The following is a 21960-nucleotide window of genomic DNA, read 5'->3' on the forward strand; positions in this document are numbered from 1 at the left end:
ACATCAGGCTCCCCTCTCCCTCTTCCTCTGCTCCTCCTCCCTGCTTGTGCCTGTGCGCTCTCTCTCTCTCAAATAAATAAATAAAATCTTTAAAAAAAAATGAATGCAGGGTTTGGCTTCATGATTGTGTGACCAATATCGTCACACAAAGCCCATGCTCCAGAAGGGTTCTGTACTACGGTTTTGTTAAAAAACAAGATTTGAGTAAATGGGAAGGTCTAATTCGCTTTATTAAATGCTTCATGAATCAGGCAGCCTCTCCTCTAGCAAGTAGAGTGAAGCTCTGAGAAGTTGTAGGGAAGGGAAGGTTTTTATAGAAAGGAGGGTAGGGCAAGAAAGTTGTGAGCAAAAGAAGAGGATTGTTTCATTCAAAGTCAGGTTAGATGGGAGAGTGAGCAATTCTTATCATGAAGATTATCTCCTCTTCCATTGGGGGATGGAGAGGGCCCATGTAACAGATTACCTCACTGGCACAGATCTGGAAATTCCTTCGCTGACCATTAAGGCACATTTCTGGGTGAGATTAAAACTGATTAGATTAGGTAGTAAGCTCTGGTTTGGTGACTAGGTCTAAGTGTGCCATTTGGGGCATGTGGTTTAAAACTCTTTTCAACATTCTTAATGTGGTTGATATTTTGAAACTTTTATTAAATTTGTGTTTTTAAGTAAAATCTTATGGGACAACGGGGTGGGGGGGCGTGGGATGCTGCAGAGAGCCAGTACTTAAAGCTTTAACTCCTGGTGATGTCACCTGCTGTCTCCTCCCCCACCTCTCCAGGATGGCTTTTCTGCCCCTTGCTCTCTGGCCCTGGATCCAAATTTTGAGATCTCAGCTCCTCCAAGCTAGGCTGGGGAGAATATAAAAATGCACATATGTGTGTGTGGGGGGGAGGTACAGAGAATCTCAAAGCAAACTGATTAACATTTAAAAAAATATTTTCTAAACTGATGAAGTGAAAAACCTAAACAAACACCATGCATATTGCCAAATAAATCTAATTTTTAATGATTCTTGCTGTTTTACTGATCTCAGGCTTCCTCATTAGCACATCTAAAAATATCTTGAAAAGTATATGATTACCATATTGATGGTAGGACTTCAGTGTATTAAAAATATTTAGAATTTCGCAAGAGCTAAAGGAACATGTTGAAATAAAAACAGGGCACTGGTCAGGAATGAGACTATTAGTTGTTCATTTGCAATGCAAATATTTCTCCCATTTGTGGAACACCCAGCAGATAGCGCATTTACTATTGATTGACTCTGGCTTTCACTTTTGCCAAACACTGACAATTTAAGGAAAGGAAGAAAGCTAAAATAGCTTCCTTTTAAGGCAAGATAAGAAGACCTTGTATGACTTTATGACTTAAGTTGAATTTTTCCAACTTTTTAAAAAGTCTTGCTTTACAAAACAGAAGGAACTTTTTTCCTTTGTTTTTTTTTTTTTTTTAAACTCCCTCTTCTGTTCTTTCAAGGCACTTTACTCAGTAGTGTAATAAGACCTTATATTAAAAATTCAATTTCTTTTCCTTTTTACTTAGGAGAAACAGCCATAAATGGCTCTAAGCTGAAAGTTTCTTGAAGACCTCATTCCATTTAGTGATGTTTGGGCCATGATGTCCCTGACCAATAACAAGAGTCAATCTTTAGGGTACAAAAGGTCTTGGTCTTATAAAACTCCTTATAAGCCATTTGTTACTTTGCACTGTAGCTCGCACTTAAAAGTGAATTAGACAAGGCATTTTTTTTTTCAAGCTTCAAATAAATTTATTCAAAGTTGGAATGTATGATCCAAAGGTCAAAGGCAATCTGCCCACGCTTGTCTTTAAGCTTCGGGAGTTCATAAACCTAGAGCTGTTTATTTTTATATTTCTGAGGCAATATTTTGATTATGGTCCTAGGATAGATGCATTTCCTCTCATAGGAGAAGTAGAGCAGCTGTCTCTGTTTTCTACCTTCATGAAACTATCTTTTTGTTAATCCTTCGTTAAAACTATTTTTCAAGCTTCAGGCTATGGCTCAAAATTGTGTCATGAAATTAACCTATTCAGTAGAATAGGTATCTAAAATAATAACAATAAACTAAAATACAATAAACATACAATATATGCAATGAGATAGAACAATTATTTATTACAGATAGTCAAAGTAAGTGTTGTGACGGGAGTTTTCCTCCCTTCGTGAAGGTGGGTGTGTATGTATGTGTGTCTGTGTGAGAAGGTGGACATGTGTTGTGTGTGGGGTCATTGAGGATGGGTACTTGGTTCCCAGACCTGTTGTGAAAGCATAAACAGAACCATAGTTGTATCAGTTGTATTATTAACTTAGTTCCTGGTTCTGTTTTGTCCCCTAGTCAATTATGTGTTAGGCACCCTTTAACCTCATGCACAATCAATCATTAAACTTGTCTTTTTTACCTCTACTTCCTGTTTACCCACCTTTTATAGAAACCCAGTGGGGACCAGACAGTAACATTTGTCTTCATGTGTCTGATCATTACCAGGTCCCAAATAGCACCTCATTGTTTGCCTCCTTGTTGTTGCAAGCCCCACTGCCCCCATACTCAAAGTTTTGAGAAGCTCCTTACGCTCCTCATGTATATAAACTTCCTCCGCTCAACAGGACAAGGCAGCTTTGGGAATGATCCCCTGCCTTCTTGTTGGGCTGCCCTTCTGACAATAAAATTTTCTTTGCTACAAAATAGGTATCTCAGACACAGGCTTACTGCTCCTCTGGTGCATGGACAAGTTTGGGTTCAGTAGCATCATGAGTGCAAAATATCTTACTTACTGTGTTACTTTTCCCATTTATTTAAGAAATTACTAAAACTAAGTGGCCTTAAATCAACAGTCATCATCTTCTATCTCTTGCAAATGCTATAGTCAGGAATTCAGAGAGAGTAGGATTGAATTCCACCCTAGGCTCTCTGTGGGCTCAGCTTGAAGACTTGAATGAAGGTTGAAATTCCCTCTTATTTAAAAGTTCATGGATTTTCATGTCTTATACTTGATGGGTAGATGTCTTAATGGTTTAGTTTAGAGCTAATGCTGGCCAGAACACCTGTATATATGGCCTCTCCAAGGAACCAGGGTCTCATCACAAGCTAGTGGCTGAGTTTCATGGGCTGCCTTTGCAATAGACTGAGAGACAGAAGCAGTATTGCTTTCAATTATCTAGCCTCAGAAGTCACAAAATAGTACAATATCAGTCCTACTACATCCCAAGAGTTAACACAATTATGAAGGTTCACTGATGTTCAAGGAACTAAATGTGCATCCCAACTCTCCACTGAAGAATGTCAATGTTACTCTATAAAAACGAGCATCAGGATCAGAATATATATATATATGTATGGCCACTGTTGGAAAATAAAATTTGCTGCCACAGCATTATAGTAAAAAAAAAAAAAAAAAAAATGGAAACACCTTGGTCCTTGGTCACAGCCTTTGGGCTATTCGATGTTGAATATTTTATGAGACACAAAGAGGCTTATGTTGAAGGAACCTCCATAAAAACTCATGATCATTAATATAGAAAACACAGCAGGAAAACAGTTTAAATTTAGGGAGAAGGGGCAATGTGGTGAACATCATAGTGTCTCAAGTCTTGGGAGATACATACTGGTTAGAATGAACGTGGCATTTTTTTTTTCCCTCTTATTTATTTATTTTTTTTTACATGGTGCAATTCATATAATTAGGTAATGGGAAGAATTCCAAATTTTAAATTAATTAATTTTATGTAATTTATATTAATTGACTACTTATTCAACACCAGGCATTATTCTAGATCATATTCTAGTAAATATTTAGCCAAATAAAACAAAATGGCTCTCCTTAGTGAACATACAGTTTAATCAGGAAAATATATAACATGCCATTTCAGTTTGCTGCATTCCAAGCTGAATAGGGATAATTACAGAGTGCCATGGGATTCAGAGAAATGGATGACTAATCCTGGTTGATGGGTTGATAAAGGCTTTATAGAGGAGCTGTCTTTTGAATTGCACTTTCATATATTCCTGATGGTATATTAGTCATACAATGATTGTAAGTTATGTTATCTCAGTCTGATGGAAAAATAGTACTCATAGAAGATGTCATGAGTTGAAATGGAACTACCAGTTTCGATCTAGGAATGGGTTAATTCTCATATTGGTTAAGAGTCAGGTTCACATTCTGGCCGTAGCATGGGTGACCTTGTACATTGAGTAAATTACTGAATCTGACTATGCTTCAGGTTTTGCCTGCAAAAAAACAAACAAACAAACAAAAAAAAACAAACAAAAAACAAACAAAAAAAACATAGCAACCTTTAAATCATAATATTGTCATGATGTTGAAAGGAAATTATGATAGTGTCCGACGTGTCTTAAATACTCAAGAAACGTCTGCCAGTATTACCAACATCGTTTTCACGGTTCATCTTATTGTTATAGATGAGAGGATATTTTGTGCATTTTGTGCAAATTGTTTAGCATAAGTTAAGCTAAGGATGAGTCATTTCAGACATCATCATCGTTAAAATACAAATAGAATAAGAGCAATAAACAAAGCCAATCACTTTGAATGGCTGTGCCTCATTCTCATTATAGCACTTAGCCCAGTAAATACTGTGTTATCCATTTTTATTACTTGTTTAGTCAAGATTTCTTTGTGCCTCTATCAGTGAGGTTTCAGCCAGAGAAGCAGAAGCAGTAGGAAATATTTGTAATAAATCTCTTTCTGTACATTTATAATTGGCTAATCAGATGAGGGTGGTAGTGAAATCTGAATTCTTGTTGGTAAGGCAAGCCTTCAGGAGGGGCAGGTGGAACTTTTGAATTCCTCAGTGGGCCATATCTGCTATCCATAGACTTCTTCACTTTTTTATTAAAGAATTAATTGCAATATATTGGGCATATAACATTGCATAAATTCAAGATATACAGTGTGTTAATTTGATAGATTTACACATTATGATATGGTTGCCATTGTAGCATCAGTGATCACCCCCATTATTCACAATAGCTAAGATCTAGAAACAACCTAAGTGCCTGTCAACGGATGAATGGGTAAAAAGGAGTGGTATATATTATTTAGAGTTCTCTCCTTTACTTAAGTAAAGTTCTGTAATGATGCAACCTTAATCGTATCTATAAAATATATTCATATAAACACCTAGATTAGCGATCGAATGAACAGCTGGAGACTGCAGCCTAGCCAAGCTGACCCATCAGAAGACCATCACAGCACCTAAGTATTTTCTTCATCATGCCTCTTACTCTATATCTGCCACCTGTAATATCACCTGGGCTAAAGTACAGACTCAAAAATATTTTTAAAAATATTTTATCTATTTATTTGTTTTACAGAGAGAGAGAGAGAGCACAAGTAAAGGGAGGCACAGAGGGAGAGGGAGAAGCAGGCTCCTTGCTGAGCAGGGAGCCCAGTGTTGGCTGGGATCATGATCTGAGCCGAAGACATGCACTCAGCCAACTGAGCCACCCAGGTATCCCTCAAAAATATTTGATAAATGAATAGAGAAATATTTGTAATATATAATGTCATGCTATAAGCTTTCAATAAGCCTTGCAAATGGCTTTGAAATATACCCTAAACAAATGCAAACCAGAAAATATATTTAGGTCAGATGATAATTTTATGAAATTTTTTAAGATTTTATTAATTTATAATAATTTTTAAAATTTTTAAATAAACATATAATGTATTATTAGCCCCAGGGGTACAGGTCTGTGAATCGCCAGGTTTATACACTTCACAGCACTCACCAGAGCATGCACCCTCCCCAGTGTCCATCACCCCACCACCATTTCCATACTCCCCTCCTCCCGGCAACCCTCAGTTTGTTTTGTGAGATTAAGAGTCTCTTATGGTTTGTCCCCCTCCCAATCCCATCTTGTTTCATTTATTCTTTTCCTACTCCCCAAACCCCCCACGTTGCATCTCCACTTCCTCGTATCAGGGAAATCATATGATAGTTATCTTTCTCTGATTGACTTATTTCACTAAGCATAATACCCTCTAGTTCCATCCATGTTGTTGCAAATGGCAAGATTCATTTCCTTTGATGGGTGCATTATATATATATATATATACCACATCTTCTTTATCCATTCATCTGTTGATGGACATCTAGGTTCTTTCCATAGTTTGGCTATTGTGGACATTGCTGCTATAAACATTCAGATGCACATACCTCTTCGGATCACTATGTTTGTATCTTTAAGGTAAATACTCAGTAGTGTAATTGCTGGGTCATAGGTCAACTATTTTCAACTTTTTGAGGAACCTTCATGCTGTTTTCCAGCTTGCATTCCCAACAGTGTAGGAGGATTTCCCCTTTCTCCACATCCTCGCCAGCATCTGTCCTTTCCTGACTTGTTAATTTTAGCCATTCTGACTGGTGTGAGGTGGTATCTCATTGTGGTTTTGATTTGTATTTCCCTGATGCCGAGTGATGTGGAGCACTTTTTCATGTGTCTGTTGGCCATCTGGATGTCTTCTTTGCAGAAATGTCTGTTCATGTGTCTGCCCATTTCTTGATTGGATTATTTGTTCTTTGAGTGTTGAGTTTGCTAAGTTCTTTATAGATTTTGGATACTAGCCCTTTATCTGACATGTCATTTGCAAATATCTTCTCCCATTCTGTCAGTTGTCTTTTGGTTTTGTGAACTGTTTCCTTTGCTGTGCAAAAGCTTTTGATCTTGATAAAATCCCAATAGTTCATTTTTGCCCTTGCTTCCCTTGCCTTTGGCGATGTTCCTAGGAAGATGTTGCTGCGGCTGAGGTCGAAGAGGTTGCTGCCTGTGTTCTCCTCAAGGATTTTGATGGATTCCTTTCTCACATTGAGGTCCTTCATCCATTTTGAGTCTATTTTCCTGTGTGGTGTAAGGAAATGGTCCAGTTTCATTTTCCTGCATGTGGCTGTCCAATTTTCCCTATACCATTTGTTGAAGAGACTGTCTTTTTTCCATTGGACATTCTTTCCTGCTGTGTCGAAGATTACTTGACCATAGAGTTGAGGGTCTATTTCTGAGCTCTCTATTCTGTTCCATTAATCTATGTGTCTGTTTTTGTGCCAGTACCATACTGTTTTGATGATGACACCTTTGTAATAGAGCTTGAAGTCTAGAATTGTGAAGGCATTGACTTCAGCTTTCTTTTTCAACATTCCTCTGGCTATTCGAGGTCTTTTCTGGTTCCTTATAAATTTTAGGATTATTCGTTCCATTTCTTTGAAAAAAAAAATGGATGGGATTTTGATAGGTATTGCATTAAACGTGTAGATTGCTTTAAGTAGCATAGACATTTTCACAATATTTGTTCTTCCAATCCATGAGCATGGAACATTTTTCCATTTCTTTGTGTCTTCCTCAATTTCTTTCATGAGTTCTTTATAGTTTTCTGAGTATAGATTCTTAGCCTCTTTGGTTAGGTTTATTCCTAGGTATCCTACGGTTTTGGATGCAATTGTAAATGGGATTGACTCCTTAATTTCTCTTTCTTCTGTCTTGCTTTTGGTGTATAGAAATGCAACTGATTTCTGTGCATTGATTTTATATCCTGACACTTTACTGAATTCCTGTACAAGTTCTAGCAGTTTTGGAGTGGAGTCCTTTGGGTTTTCCACGTATAGTATCATATCATCTGCAAAGAGTGGTAGTTTGACTTCTTCTTTAATGCTTTGGATGCCTTTAATTTCTTTTTGTTGTCTGATTGCTGAGGCTAGGACTCCTAGTACTATGTTGAATAGCAGTGGTGATAATGGACATCCCTGCCATATTCCTGACCTTAGCAGAAAAGCTCTCAGTTTTTTTCCATTGAGAATGATATTTGCGGTGGGTTTTTCATAGATGACTTTGATGATATTGAGGTATGTGCCCTCTATCCCTATACTTTGAAGAGTTTTGATCAGGAAGGGATGCTGTACTTTGTCAAATGCTTTCTTAGCCATCTATTGAGAGTATCATAGGGTTCCTGTTCTTTCTTTTATTAATGTGTTGTATCACATTGATTGATTTGCGGATGTTGAACCAACCTTGCAGCCCTGGAATGAACCCCACTTGGTCTTGGTGAATAGTCCTTTTAATGTACTGTTGGATCCTATTGGCTAGTATTTTGGTGAGAATTTTTGCATCTGTGTTCATCAAGGATATTGGTCTATAATTCTCTTTTTTGATGGGATCTTTGTCTGGTTTTGGGATCAAGGTGATGCTGGCGCCATAAAATGCGTTTGGAAGTTTTCCTTCCATTTCTATTTTTTGGAAGTTTCAGGAGAAAAGGAATTAATTCTTTAAATGTTTGGTAGAATTCCCCTGGGAAGCCCTCTGGCCCTGGGCTCTTGTTAGTTTGGAGATTTCTGATGACCGTTTCAATCTCCTTACTGGTTAAGGGTCTGTTCAGGTTTTCCACTTCTTCCTGGTTCAGTTGTGGTAGTTTATATGTCTCTAGTAATGCATCCATTTTTTCCAGATTGTCAAATTTGTTGGCATATAGTTGCTCATAATATGTTCTTATAATTGTTTGTATACCTTTGGTGTTGGTTGTGATCTCTCCTCTTTCATTCATGATTTCATTTATTTGGGTCCTTTCTTTTTTCTTTTTGATAAGTCTGGCCAGGGGTTTATCAATCTTATTCTTTCAAAGAATCAGCTCCTAGTTTCGTTAATCTGTTCCACTGTTCTTTTGGTTTCTATTTCATTGATTTCTGCTCTGATCTTTATTATTTCTCTTCTCCTGCTGGGTTTAGGCTTTTTTGTTGTTCCTTCTCCAGCTCCTTTAGGTGTAGGGTTAGGTTGTGTATTTGAAACTTTTCTTGTTTCTTGAGAAAGGCTTTTATCACTATATATTTTCCTCTCAGGACTGCCTTTGCTGTGTCCCACAGATTTTGAACAGTTGTATTTTCATTATCAGTTGTTTCCATGAATTTTTTTCAATTCTTCTTTAATTTCTGGGTTGACCCATTCATTCTTTAGAATGATGCTCTTTAGTCTCCATGTATTTGGGTTCTTTCCAAATTTCCTCTTGTGACTGATTTATAGCTTCAGAGTATTGTGGTCTGAAAATATGCAGGGAATGATCCCAGTCTTTCAATACCAGTTGAGACCTGATTTATGGCCCAGGATGTGATCTATTCTGGAAAATGTTCCATGTGCACTAGAGAAGAATGTGTATTCTGTTGCTTTGGGATGAAATGTTCTGAATATATCTGTGATGTCCATCTGGTCCAGTGTGTCATTTAAGGCCTTTAATTCCTTGTTGATCTTTTGCTTGGATGATCTGTCCATTTCAGTGAGGGGAGTGTTAAAGTCCCCTACTATTATTGTGTTATTGTCGATGTGTTTCTTTGATTTTGTTATTAATTGTTTTATATAGTTGGCTGCTTCCATGTTAGGGGCATAGATATTTTAAATTGTTAGATCTCCTTGTTGGACAGACCCTTTGAGTATGATATAGTGTCCTTCCTCATCTCTTATTATAGTCTTTGGCTTAAAATCTAATTGATCTGATATAAGGATTGCCACCCCAGCTTTCTTTTGATGTCCATTAGCATGGTAAATTGTTTTCCACCCCCTCACTTTAAATCTGGAGATATCTTTGGGTCTAAAATGTGTTTCTTGTAGACAGCATATTGATGGGTTTTGTTTTTTTATCCATACTGATACCCTGTATCTTTTGATTGGGCATTTAGCCCATTTACATTCAGGGTAACTATTGAGAGATATGAATTTAGAGTCATTGTATTGCCAGTAAGGTGACTGTTACTGTATATTGTCTCTGTTCCTTTCTGGTCTACTACTTTTAGGCTCTCTCTTTGCTTAGAGGACCTTTTCAATATTTCCTGTAGAGCTGGTTTGGTGTTTACAAGTTCTTTTAGTTTTTGTTTTTCCTGGAGGCTTTTTATCTCTCCTTCTATTTTCAATGATTGCCTATTTGGATATAATATTCTTGGCTGCATGTTTTTCTCGTTTAGTGCTCTGAATATATCATGCCAGTTCTTTCAGGCCTGCCAGGTCTCTGTGGATAAGTCTGCTGCCAGTCTCATATTTTTACCATTGTATGTTACAGACTTCTTGTCCCGGGCTGCTTTCAGAGTTTTCTCTTTGTCGCTAAGACTTGTAAATTTTACTGTTAGATGACAGGGAGTGGACCTATTCTTATTGATTTTGAGGGGGGTTCTCTGTGCCTCCTGGATTTTGATGCTTGCTCCCTTTGCCATATTAGGGAAATTCTCTACAATAATTCTCTCCAATATTCCTTCTGCTCCCCTCTTTTTTTCTTCTTCTTCTGGAATCCCAATTATTCTAATGTTGTTTTGCCTTATGGTATCACTTATTTCTCAAATTCTCCCCTCATGGTCCAGTAGTTGTTTGTCTCTCTTTTGCTCAGCTTTATTCTCTGTCATTTGGTCTTCAATATCACTAATTCTCTCTTCTGCCTCATATCCTAGCAGTAAGAGCCTCCATTTTTTTATTGCACCTCATTAGTAGCTCTTTTTTATTTCAACTTGGTTAGATATTAGTTTTTTTATTTCTCCAGAAAAAGCTTTTATTTCTCCAGACAGGGTTTCTCTAATATCTTCCATGCCTTTTTCATGCCTGGCTAGCACCTTGAGAATCGTCATTCTGACCTCTAGATCTGATATATTACCAATGTCAATATTGATTAGGTCCCTAGCCTTTGGAACTGCCTCTTGTTCTTTTTTTTTTTTTTTTTTTTTGTGGTGAGTTTTTCTGCCTTGTCATTTTATCCAGATAAAAATATATGAAGGAGTGAATAAAATACTAAAAGGGTGGCAAAGACCTCAGGAAAATGTGCTTTAACCAAATAAGAAGAGACCCCAAGTCATGGGAGGAAAAAAAAGGGGGTAAAAAGAAGTTAATGAAAACAAATAAAGAAAAAATATAAAAAAGAAAAAAATATATATATATATTAGACTGGTGTATAGAACAGTGTCACCCACTTATTTTTGGGAGTATTTTGGTTTCTTAGAAGAAACTACCTCCCCAAATTTTAAAGAATGAAAAACATATATAAGGATAAACACAATGAAGGGATGGAATATGACTATAACGATGATTTTTTTTTAATTTCTAAAAAAGGAGTTGATAAGATAAGTTGGTTGGGGAATAAGGAAAAAGAAAGTGGAGAGAATTTGCTCAGGCTGGAGACTAGAACAAAGCCCTGTGCTAGATTTAGGTTGTATTTTGATCTATAGAAGAAGTTGTACCCCAAACTTTTTTAGAAGAAAAAACCTTATGTGTATACAAAAAAATAAAGTTGGATAAAATGAAGGATAAAATGTGACTATAATAATAAGGTTCAAAAAAGAATTTTTTTTAATGAAAGATATTGTTAAGATAAACTTGTTAAAAAAACATTAAAAGAGGAAAGGGTAAAAGTTAAAAAAAATTTAGCAGAAGAAAAAAAATAATAAAATAAAATAAATTAACTTTGCAAGACTAAAGAATCATGGGGAGAAAGCCATGAATTCCATGCTTTGCTTTCTCCTCCTCTGGAATTCTGCTGTTCTCCTTGGTAAGTGAACTTGGTCTTGGCTGGATTTCTTGTTGATCTTCTTGGGGAGGGTCCTGTTGTAGTGATTCTCAAGTGTCTTTGCCTGAGGTGGAATTGCACTACTTTTACCAGGGGGCAGGCTAAGTAATCCGCTTGGGTTAGCTTTTGGGGAGCTTTTGTTCCCTGAACACTTTCCATAGAGTTCTGGAGGATGGGAATGAAAATGGTGGCCTCCCAATCTCTGGCCCAGAGGAGCAGAGAGCTCGGGGACCCCTCCTCAGTGTGCCTTTGGAGAAAAGCACTCAATCACTCCTGTCTCCCTGGCCCCTGGCTGTGCTTGGAGCTCACTCAGCCTCTGACCAAGCTTCACTGTCTCTGGCACACAGTCCCGCCTGGAGTCTCTGAACCCCACAGATCCCTGAGCTCTTCCAGGGGGGTCTCCCCGGATCTTATGGGGTCCCCACTCACAGAGCAGTGGCCTGCACTATGGATCACAATAAGGTAACCCTGAGTTGAGAGCTCACTCCTCGGCTCTGTCTCTGTAGCCAGCTTCTCTGCTCTAATACCTGTGAGCTCTGCAACACTCAGACACCCCCGATCCTTCTGTGACCCCGCGTGGGCTTCACCCCAGCTTAGCCTCTGGAGCAATGTCCCTCAGTGGACCAGACTTTTAAAAGTTCTGATTTTTGTGCTCCATTCCTCCGCCACTTGCCTGGAGCTGGCCCCTCACCCTGTGGTCTATCTTCCTGCCACTTTGGATTCACTTCTCCACCGGTCCTACCTTCCAGAAAGTGGTCAATTCTGTTTCTAGAATTGCTGATCTTCTTCTTTTTGATCTCTTGTTGGGTTTGTAGGTGTTTGGAATGGTTTGATAAGCTATCTAGCTGATCTCCTGCTACCTGATGTTGTCTCAGCCTGCTACTTTTCCACCATCTTGACTTCTCCCCTGAATTTTTTGTTTTGAAAAACAATTCTGCTAGCAATATGGAAAAGTCATTAATAATGAGAGATGACCTTGAGAAAGGACTGTCAGGAGTGTGTTTTATTTATGTAGGTGAGAGAAAGTGGTCCTACAAACTGGGCAACAGAACAAGTGGAAATATAGGACGTATCTGACAGAATTCTGAAACAGATGGTAAGACTTTGTTGCAGAAAAAGCAAAAAGAATCTTTAGTCAATAACCATTGCTTATTATGGGAAGGTTATGGGCTAAGAATATACAAGTTATAATTTCTTCTAGCAAAGTGACATAAAATTCTCAATTTTCAGGACCTTGAAAAGGTGTTATTAGACAGAAATAAGACTGATCTATTACTTGGTGACTCTTAGTTATAAGAAAACATGTAGTTTTAGTGGGAAATGTAGGAGTGCAATTGACAGGAAACTCATCAGTGTGAATGTTGGTAGTATATTATTTATGTACAGATGTCAGAACTTAGCATCGTTAGTCTTACCAGTAAGTGATCACACTGATAAGGTATCATATAACCTTCTAAAAATATTAAGAATATTGGTATTTCCATGTTCTTCTCTTCTGATGTTTTATTAATTGCTGCAGCTGTTTGTTCTCAATAATTTAGTTAATATTTAACTGCATTGTGTCCTGGGATTGTTAACGCTCAAGATGCAATTAAAAACAATCAGAACAAGAAAAGAATAATTACTAGAATTAGAGAATGTGGTGATGTGCTTGAATAACATTGCATTTTTTTTTTTTAGGATTCTTTTATGTATTTCTATACCTATTCCCCCACCATTAATAACCAGTATATCAGTTCCTTTAACAACCACAGAATGAGAATATAAACTCCTATATTATAGAATGCCATTATTTGTAGCAAGTAAAATAGTTAAATAACTTTAGAAAGCATAGGATTAAATACATTTTTATAGACTTATTGCAAGTCTTCTCATGGTCTATAACCATGTCTCATGATCTATACCAGTGTACACCCTGAATTTTCAGGGTAAAGCAAATAGTATAGAACACTTACTGACCTTATTTGACTAAACTACCATCACATATTTTGATATTCTGAATAGTGTGGAATAAAATGATTTCTAAAACCTTGGCTTACTACATGTAATAAATACACAGGTATTTATTATTCTTCCCTCATGTCTCATTGAAAGATCTAAACATATAAAAATAATATAGATCAGATACTGTGCTGCAAATCCTGGGAGATAGTATCAACCAAAGAGAATAATAGAAATTTCCTAGATAATATAACATGTTAGGATCACATTGAAGAAAATTTCAGCTAAAAAGTGGACATCTTATGGAGGTAGAAGACAGCACCACCAAAAATCCCCCAACAAAACCCAACCAAATAAAAATACAAAACACAAAGAAAAATATAGATGTATTTTCCCAGTAGATAACCACAAGAGTTGAGAGATCAGGTTTGTGTGTTCAGGGCATGGTATGGACATTAATTAATAAAGAATTAATCATAAGTCTACTCTATTATCCTTAAAACAACTGACAAAGTGTTTGCCTAAAAGCCAAATCTGTGATTGAATTTATCAGGGTTCAGCCAGGAAAACAGAAACTATGCTATGTTTTATATGTATAAAGGGTTTAAGATAGAGGAAAGAGGCTTACATGAATTTTGGAGGAGATGGGCATGAAGGTCCTGGAAGCTGCTTCCAAAAGTCAGTATTTAATACTGAAGGTCTCAGCTTGTGTCATCACAGTGAGTAACTTAAAAAGATCACCTAGAGGGCACCTGGGTGGCTCAGTGGGTTAAGCCTCTGCCTTCGGCTCAGGTCATGATCTCAGGGTCCTGGATCGAGCCCCGCATCGGGCTCCCTGCTCAGCAGGGAGCCTGCTTCCCCCTCTCTCTCTGCCTGCCTCTCTGCCTACTTGTGATCTTGATCTCTCTCTGTCTCTCTCTCTGTCAAATAAATAAATAAAATTTTAAAAAAAATCACCTAGAATTTGTGGCAATTCTTAAGAATCTCTGAGAAGCTCTCAGATCTTACTCTACTGCATGATATGAGTGATTCTTAAGAGCTTACCGGGTTGTTGCTGGGATTCTCTTCTGAGTATCTGGCTCCCACGGCCTCTGGAAAATGATGGAGTTTGTATTTTTCCACCTGCCTTTTCAGTCTTGAACAAGTTTCTGTGATAAAGGTAAACCCTGATTGGAGAGCATACAAGAATGGGAATACTGTGAAATATTGTTCTAAAGCATAGAAGGTAGCAATGTTCTACCAAATTAGCAACAGGAAACCAAACAAAGTGGTAGCCTAAATAAAATTTGAATTATTGATGTGAGAGATTCATAAGAACAGATCCCAGGAGTTGAGTTATACAAAATAAGTTGGGACTACCCACTCCTTAGATCCAGGAGAAAACCATACTAAGGCATAAGCAACTACATTTCAGGAAGAGCCTGTTTCCATATTTCTCTTCTTTACCTCAAATCCCTATACCGCCTCTGGTGTCAGACTTTTCTAATCAGAACCTAGGAAGATTAGTGGTTAACTGTTAGTTAACTGTTGGACTAAAGAAGTAAATCTAGATATCAATACTCTCCAGAGAAACAGAACCAATTTAGGGCATGTGTGTGTATGTATGTGTGTATATATGTACACATATGCATATACACATATATGTATGCTATATGTATACATCTATATATGCCTATATATGTACGTATATATGTATTTACACATATATACACATTATATATACAACACAACATATATATTAAGATTTGGTTCATACAAATATGGAATCAGAGAAGTCCCGTGATCTGCTATCTATAAGCTGGAGACCAAGGAAATCAAATGGTATAATTCAGTCTGAGTCAGAAGGCCTGAGAAGCAGGGGAGCTGATGATATAAATCCTAGTCCAAGGGCAGAAAAGAAGATGAGATGTCCCAGATCAAGTGGTGAGATGGAAAACAAGGGGTGCATTCCTCCTTCCATCACCATTTGTTCTATTAAGATCCTGAACAGATTGGACACAACCTATCCACACTGGGGATAGAAATCTATTTTACTGATTCAATTGTTAATGTAATCCAGAAACACCCTCATGGACATACCACAAAATAACATTTAGTGTGGATACCCTGTGGCCAGTCAAGTTGATGAAATTAACCACTGCATATACTAATGAATTGTAAACAAGAAAGATCATGTATTTTAGGAAAACTAAGACCATCAGAGAAATTTCTTAAAAGGAAAAATAACATCCCCTGAGGACACAGAATTAATATCTGTAAAGAAAATATAAAATACTCAGTTAATTGCACATAGTATCTTCACAGAAATTAGCAAGAATATTACATGTATAAAATTATATTTCATATAAGAAAAAATTACTATTTAATAACCATTTTAATCACTATTTACTATTTAATAACTAGTAAATGACATTAACTAGCTAGATATTATAAAATATGTAAGTTTAATATTAGAAAACAATATATTGTTTAATTTTATAATTTATTTGATATAAGATATTTAATATTATAAAATAATATATTATTTAGTAACATTATAAACTACTACTTAATAATTATCTCAAAATAAAACAATCAACAAATAATGGGTAAGATGAAAGAAAAGACTTGGTTAAATATTAGATAACTGAAATGAGAAATTGGATATAAAATGAAAAATACAGGGGCGCCTGGGTGGCTCAATGGGTTAAAGCCTCTGCCTTCGGCTCAGGTCATGACCTCAGGGACCTGGGATAGAGCCCTGCATCGCATCGGGCTCTCTGTTCAGCAGGAAGCCTGCTTCCCTTCCTCTCTCTCTGCCTGCCTCTCTGCCTACTTGTGATCTCTGTCTGTCAAATGAATAAATAAAATCTTAAAAAAATAAAATAAAATAAAAAATACAATGACAAATTAAATAGAATACAAAGTTAAAGTTAATTAAATTAAAATTAATTTTATTAATATATTAATTAAAATTGAATTAAATTAAATTAAAGTTTAAAAAAAGATTAAATTTTAGAAGAAAGAAAGTCAATGAAGCAAGAAATGATTAATGGGGAGGAGAAAAAAACAGAAAACGTTCCGTATTTGAGGAATTGTTTGTTTGTGGTCAAATTTCCACCAAGTATCAGCGAAACAACCCTAAAGTGTTCTACATGGACATAAACTGCTAACATTTCCTAACTAAATGGAAAAAAAAAAAAAAAAGCTTTTAAGAAGGGAAAAACAAATTACATATTTATATAGAAGTCATACAGGCATGACATATTTCAACTCTAACAATATGCTGTAAAGTAGTGAAATAAACTTTTAAAACATACAAGAAAAATAAAAGTGATTTTCCCAAATTTACCCAGCTACTTAGTGGGTTTCAAAACTGGTCCTCTGCTGGAATCCATGACCCATAGTGTGCTATATCTATCTAATTTTTCAAGAAGTTAGTAAATTGAAATACATATATATATATATATATATATATATTTATATTTATATACACACACACATATGTATGGAAGAATAATGGTAAAATCTCTTACAATAATAATTGTAAAATGGTAAAAATCTCTTACAATAATAATTATTAATTCCTGGGAGGTGACAGCAAAACTATTGCATGATCAGATAATAAAATAATATTATAATAATATAATATATATATTATCATATTATAATCATATTATGTTTCGGACATGGCAGGAAAGATTAAATGTGTTTGGTGCATTTGCTAGCTAGCTATCTATCATCTATCTAACCTATCTGAAAGTTTTTTGTCAGTGAGTCTTAGACTTCAATAATTTGCAAATTCAAAGTGATTAATTTTAGTAAAATGGTAAGTGAAATTGATGGATAAATGAAGTCCTTGTCCAATTTTGTTTTTCAGTAAAATTAAACATACCTAAAATGATATAATAAGTTTATGAATGCCCTTGTCTTGAACAGACAAAATGGAAAACTCTTAGATTTAGCATCAATTTTATAATATCAAGCAAAACAATAACCCAGAAGGACAATTTTTATTATCTTATTTGATTTCCTATTACATTGTTTTATTTTGTCAGTGTCCATGCTATTAACAAAATCCAGAGGCACAGCCTGTGCATGGAAAGTGTTTTAGCAACTCATAAATAATATAACCAGCGGTGGGAAAAGGGAAAGAGGTATTATTTAGTCCTTCAGTGTGTGTTTAGCAGGACAATTTTATTAGTACTTGTTTCTTGTCAAAAAGTGACCCAGAAAAGGAGTTTGGGGTGGGGAGCTCTGCTTCATGAAACAAAGGCAGTATTTGAATAAATAACAACAATGCTAGACAAAACTTGAAGAAAAAAAAAAAACACGATAGCTAAGTAATAATTGATATTGTAAATGTCAAAAATGTCTCCAGGAAGTATGTTTTACTGACTTTGTTGGGGGGAGAAAGATTGTCATTTTTTCCCAATTTTTTAAAAAAAATGTCAATTTGACTTTTGTGCAAATCCACAAATAACCAAAGGCTCTTTATTATTCCTCTATAGTCACACGTGTGACTCACCGGGTCTTGTGTGCAGAGGATGTGCTGGCTGTCTTCAGATCTGCCTTCTTTTTGTGGTCAATAGCAGGGCAGTTCATCTTGTCTGAAGGCCACTTTTGAATAGGATAATGTTTCTTTCACACAAAACAGTCACCTGCAGCTCATCGAAAACTTTTTTGCTGAGCTCAATGGGCATAGGTGTTCTATATCTTTATTTTTAGCAATAACATAAAAATAATGACTCATATTCACATGGGATTTGAAAATTACTGTGGTCTACTTTCATATTTAAGCCTATTTCTTCTGCCATAACTTGTACTTTCCTGTATGGCGATAGCTTATTTAACCGACTCGAGATAGAAGATTAACTCTTGGTGGTGGGAAGCATAGTGTCTGTATTACCCAGCAATGGAGTCTTAGCTTTTAGTGATTCATTGATTTAGGGCTCTTATTCATTCAGTTCTTACCAAGTACGGGGTTTGGTGCTGTGGTTATAACTTGGAAGTCAAGAAAAATCCCTTCTCTCATGGTTCTCACATTCAAGTAGTGATGATACATTCTTAATAAAAATATAAGTTTAAAAGTAGTAAAATGTATATTGGCATTCTGAGAGTTAAAGTTTCTTGGGGAGGATTAATTCCTTGTAAAAGGAGCATTGGAACCATGCATGACACAACAGAGTTTAGAATTCCAAATGATTTGATTCAAATCATAAAATATGTTCTTAAAAACACACACACAGTATTCCCCTCCAAATGTGTGATTGTGTGAATGTGTGTGTGTTGGTGGGAGGTATTATGTAAGCCAGGGTAATACTCTGATTAAAATCTTTGATTATGGACTCTGGTTTGGCTGTCTTGCTAAGAACCAGTTTTTCTCATCTGTAAATTGGTGTTGATAAAGGTAATTTTGATAATGAGGTGACCTGAAGTTTAGATCATTCTTTGGCATTTAATGAAACTGACTGTGGATATTTATTATAGGAGGGACTAATATTTGTGTTAAAACATTTATGGTACTAAACAATTCTTCCTCAAGAATATCATTCAAATCCCAGCCCTTTCAAATGTATCGGTGCTTGTTTGCGGTAGTTTATGAAAGCATGTCTACTTTACATCATTTCTCTACAACTTTGGTGACATAATTTTGTGCAGGTCAATTTGTGTTCTTATCTCAACCAACTCATTTCATGTCTATGATACTATATGTCTCAGTGGGTTGGATAATCCACAAAAAACTTGTTCTGGAGAATAATATGGGTTCAGATCCTCCCAACACATAGTGAGGCAAGAGTTTTTGTCTTCCTGGCCCTTGGATAGAGGCATGCACCTGGATTCTGGCCAGTACAATGCAGCAGAGTGATGTATGCTACCTCCAGACTTGGAACATAAAAAAGCAAAGCAAAAACACTCACACTGATCATTTCACAGTATATACAAATACTGAGTATGTTATGTACCTGAAACTAATATCATGTTCTATGTCTATTATATCTCCAAAAACAAAACACCCCGCAATCTGAGTCTTCTCTTGACTCCTGGCTGGATTCAGAAGGTGAAGTGCAGGTCTGTGTTGTACTATAGCTGAGGCTGAGAAGGACAGATCCTGGATCCTTGTATAATTGCATGGGAAGAGCCTTTCTGTCCTTATTGGCTATGAGTGAAGTGATTTCTTTATGTTAAACCATGAAAATGTTGGAGTTGTCTGAATTTTGGGTTTTTTATAATTGCATTAGCCTACTCTCTTTATTTCTCTATTGAAAAGTAAAGGGAGGTGTGCCTGGGTGGCTCAGTGGGTTAAGCCTCTGCCTTCAGCTCAGGTCATGATCTCAGGGTCCTGGGATCGAGCTTAGCATCGGGCTCTCTGTTCAGCAGGGAGCCTGCTTCCCCCCACTCTCTGCCTGCCTCTATGCCTACTTATGATCTGTCAAATAAATAAATAAAATATTTTAAAAAATAAAAGAAAAGAAAAGGGATTCATTGTGTGTGTGTGTGTGCATGTGTGTGTGTCTGTGTATGTCACAGAGAGATAGGTGGATAGAAAGAGATAGAAATGGGGACACAGAGAGAAAGAAATTATAAGCATTAAGGAGAACCTGATTGTTTTTCCTCAATGTAGTCACAATAATTTCTTTGGACATGTTATCTGCAAAAATGTAACAATCAGATGTAAAATATCACCGCTGTAGAGAGATTATTCATAATAAGGAAGATGAGAACACAAAGAGAAAAAAGGATCCAGAGATATATTTCAAAACTTGAGAAACATCAGCTCTCTAAAAGAGAAACTTTTTAGCCAAGTGAAGGTTTGCTATTTATGTTCAAGCAAGAAATATATACACATACATTGTGAACATATTTTATAATCTAATATTTTCAATTGGTGTTATAATTTTAATGGACCCATTTCCCCATGACATACATAGACTTTTAACCTACCAATGAAAGTATACTGTAGCCTACATCATCTTGTAATTATGAGGCTAAGTTATTTTTATCTCACTTTCTTATCTTGGACACGCTAGGATTCCCTGATGGATTCTGTAAAGAAGATATATAAAGACTTTTGAATAACTAATCTGGTCTTGAGCATAAAACACAATTAATTAGGGGAGATGGAGACGTTTATAAGATTGATTAAATTATAATGTTGTAATTGTGCAGCTATGCAAGCAAAATTATGTATTTGTAGAGGGTGAGAGGTGAACTGTTCCAAAAGAAATATTCCACAGTTTTCGATTATTTTCATGTGAGTAGCATTTTGATTTTTATAAAGGCTTTTTGATCTAGATGATGGGGATTTAATGGAATCATAATTGTGGACCAAACTCCTGTGAAATAATAGAATCTGCTCAAGATTCATGGAATAGGGGTGCCTGGGTGGCTCAGTGGGTTAAAGCCTCTGCCTTCGGCTCAGGTCATGGTCCCAGGGTCCTGGGATCGAGCCCCGCATCAGGCTCTCTGCTCAGCGGGGAGCCTGCTTCCTCCCTTCTCTCTCTCTGCCTGCCTCTCTGCCTACTTGTGATCTGTCAAATAAATAAATAAAATCTAAAAAAAAAAAAAAAAGATGCATGGAATAGAGCAGTAAAACCTAAAATGAATAGATTATTTCATTGACTTATATTTCAGGGACTTTATAATACCAAATACAAAAATTTTAATTTAATAAATATTTAATAAAAATATTTTGATAAAAATCAAGTAGGAAAACATTGAGCACTTGCACTAACTACTGTACAGATTTTTCTGGGAGTTTTGATAGATTCAACATTTTCAAAAGTGAACCTAAAAAGCCTTAACCTCTAGAGAAATAAAAAGTCATATAGTATTTACTCCCCACTTTCTGTTCATATTTCTAGACATTTTGTATTAAAAAAAAAGAAATTTAGTCATAGCAACATTGCCTACTTTCATAAATCAAGATAGTGCATTTGAATTCATTTTCTCAGTAAACGGTATAGACGTAGATGATATTCATGAAGCTCTAACCAATAAACCCGCCTCCACCTTGCTTCCTGTAGAGTAGATTAGAATCAGAGTTCGCCCACCATACAACATGATATACATTTGACTTCTTCAGTCTTTCCAGGAAGCTGTCTCAGCCTGACAAAACTGGATGGAATCTTTGTGTTCTTTTACAGTCTTCCCCTGCCTTCATCCGTCTCTGATGTAGTTTGAGGATTTGCAGAACTGTCCAACTTGGTGACATGTATTTGGCGAAATTAAGCGCAAAAGATTCTCCAGGCTAAGCAGTATCTCTGCCCACTACCCTGACCCTTTGCTTTTTGATATTTCTACCTCTTAGGGCTTACTGGTAGTAGTAGTAATTCTCTCACTTTATTCATGGAGCTCTAACCATACTGAACTTGCTTAAAACCTACAGACTCTCTTCTCCCTACTCCCCATTTTAGGGCCTTTACATTTTCATCTGAGTATTTTTCTACTTTGAATGGGCACACCTCTCTCTTGGCTTGT

The sequence above is a fragment of the Lontra canadensis genome, unplaced genomic scaffold (assembly GCF_010015895.1).
Source record: "Lontra canadensis isolate GAN:19392208 unplaced genomic scaffold, GSC_riverotter_1.0 scaffold118, whole genome shotgun sequence".
NCBI lineage: Eukaryota > Metazoa > Chordata > Mammalia > Carnivora > Mustelidae > Lontra > Lontra canadensis.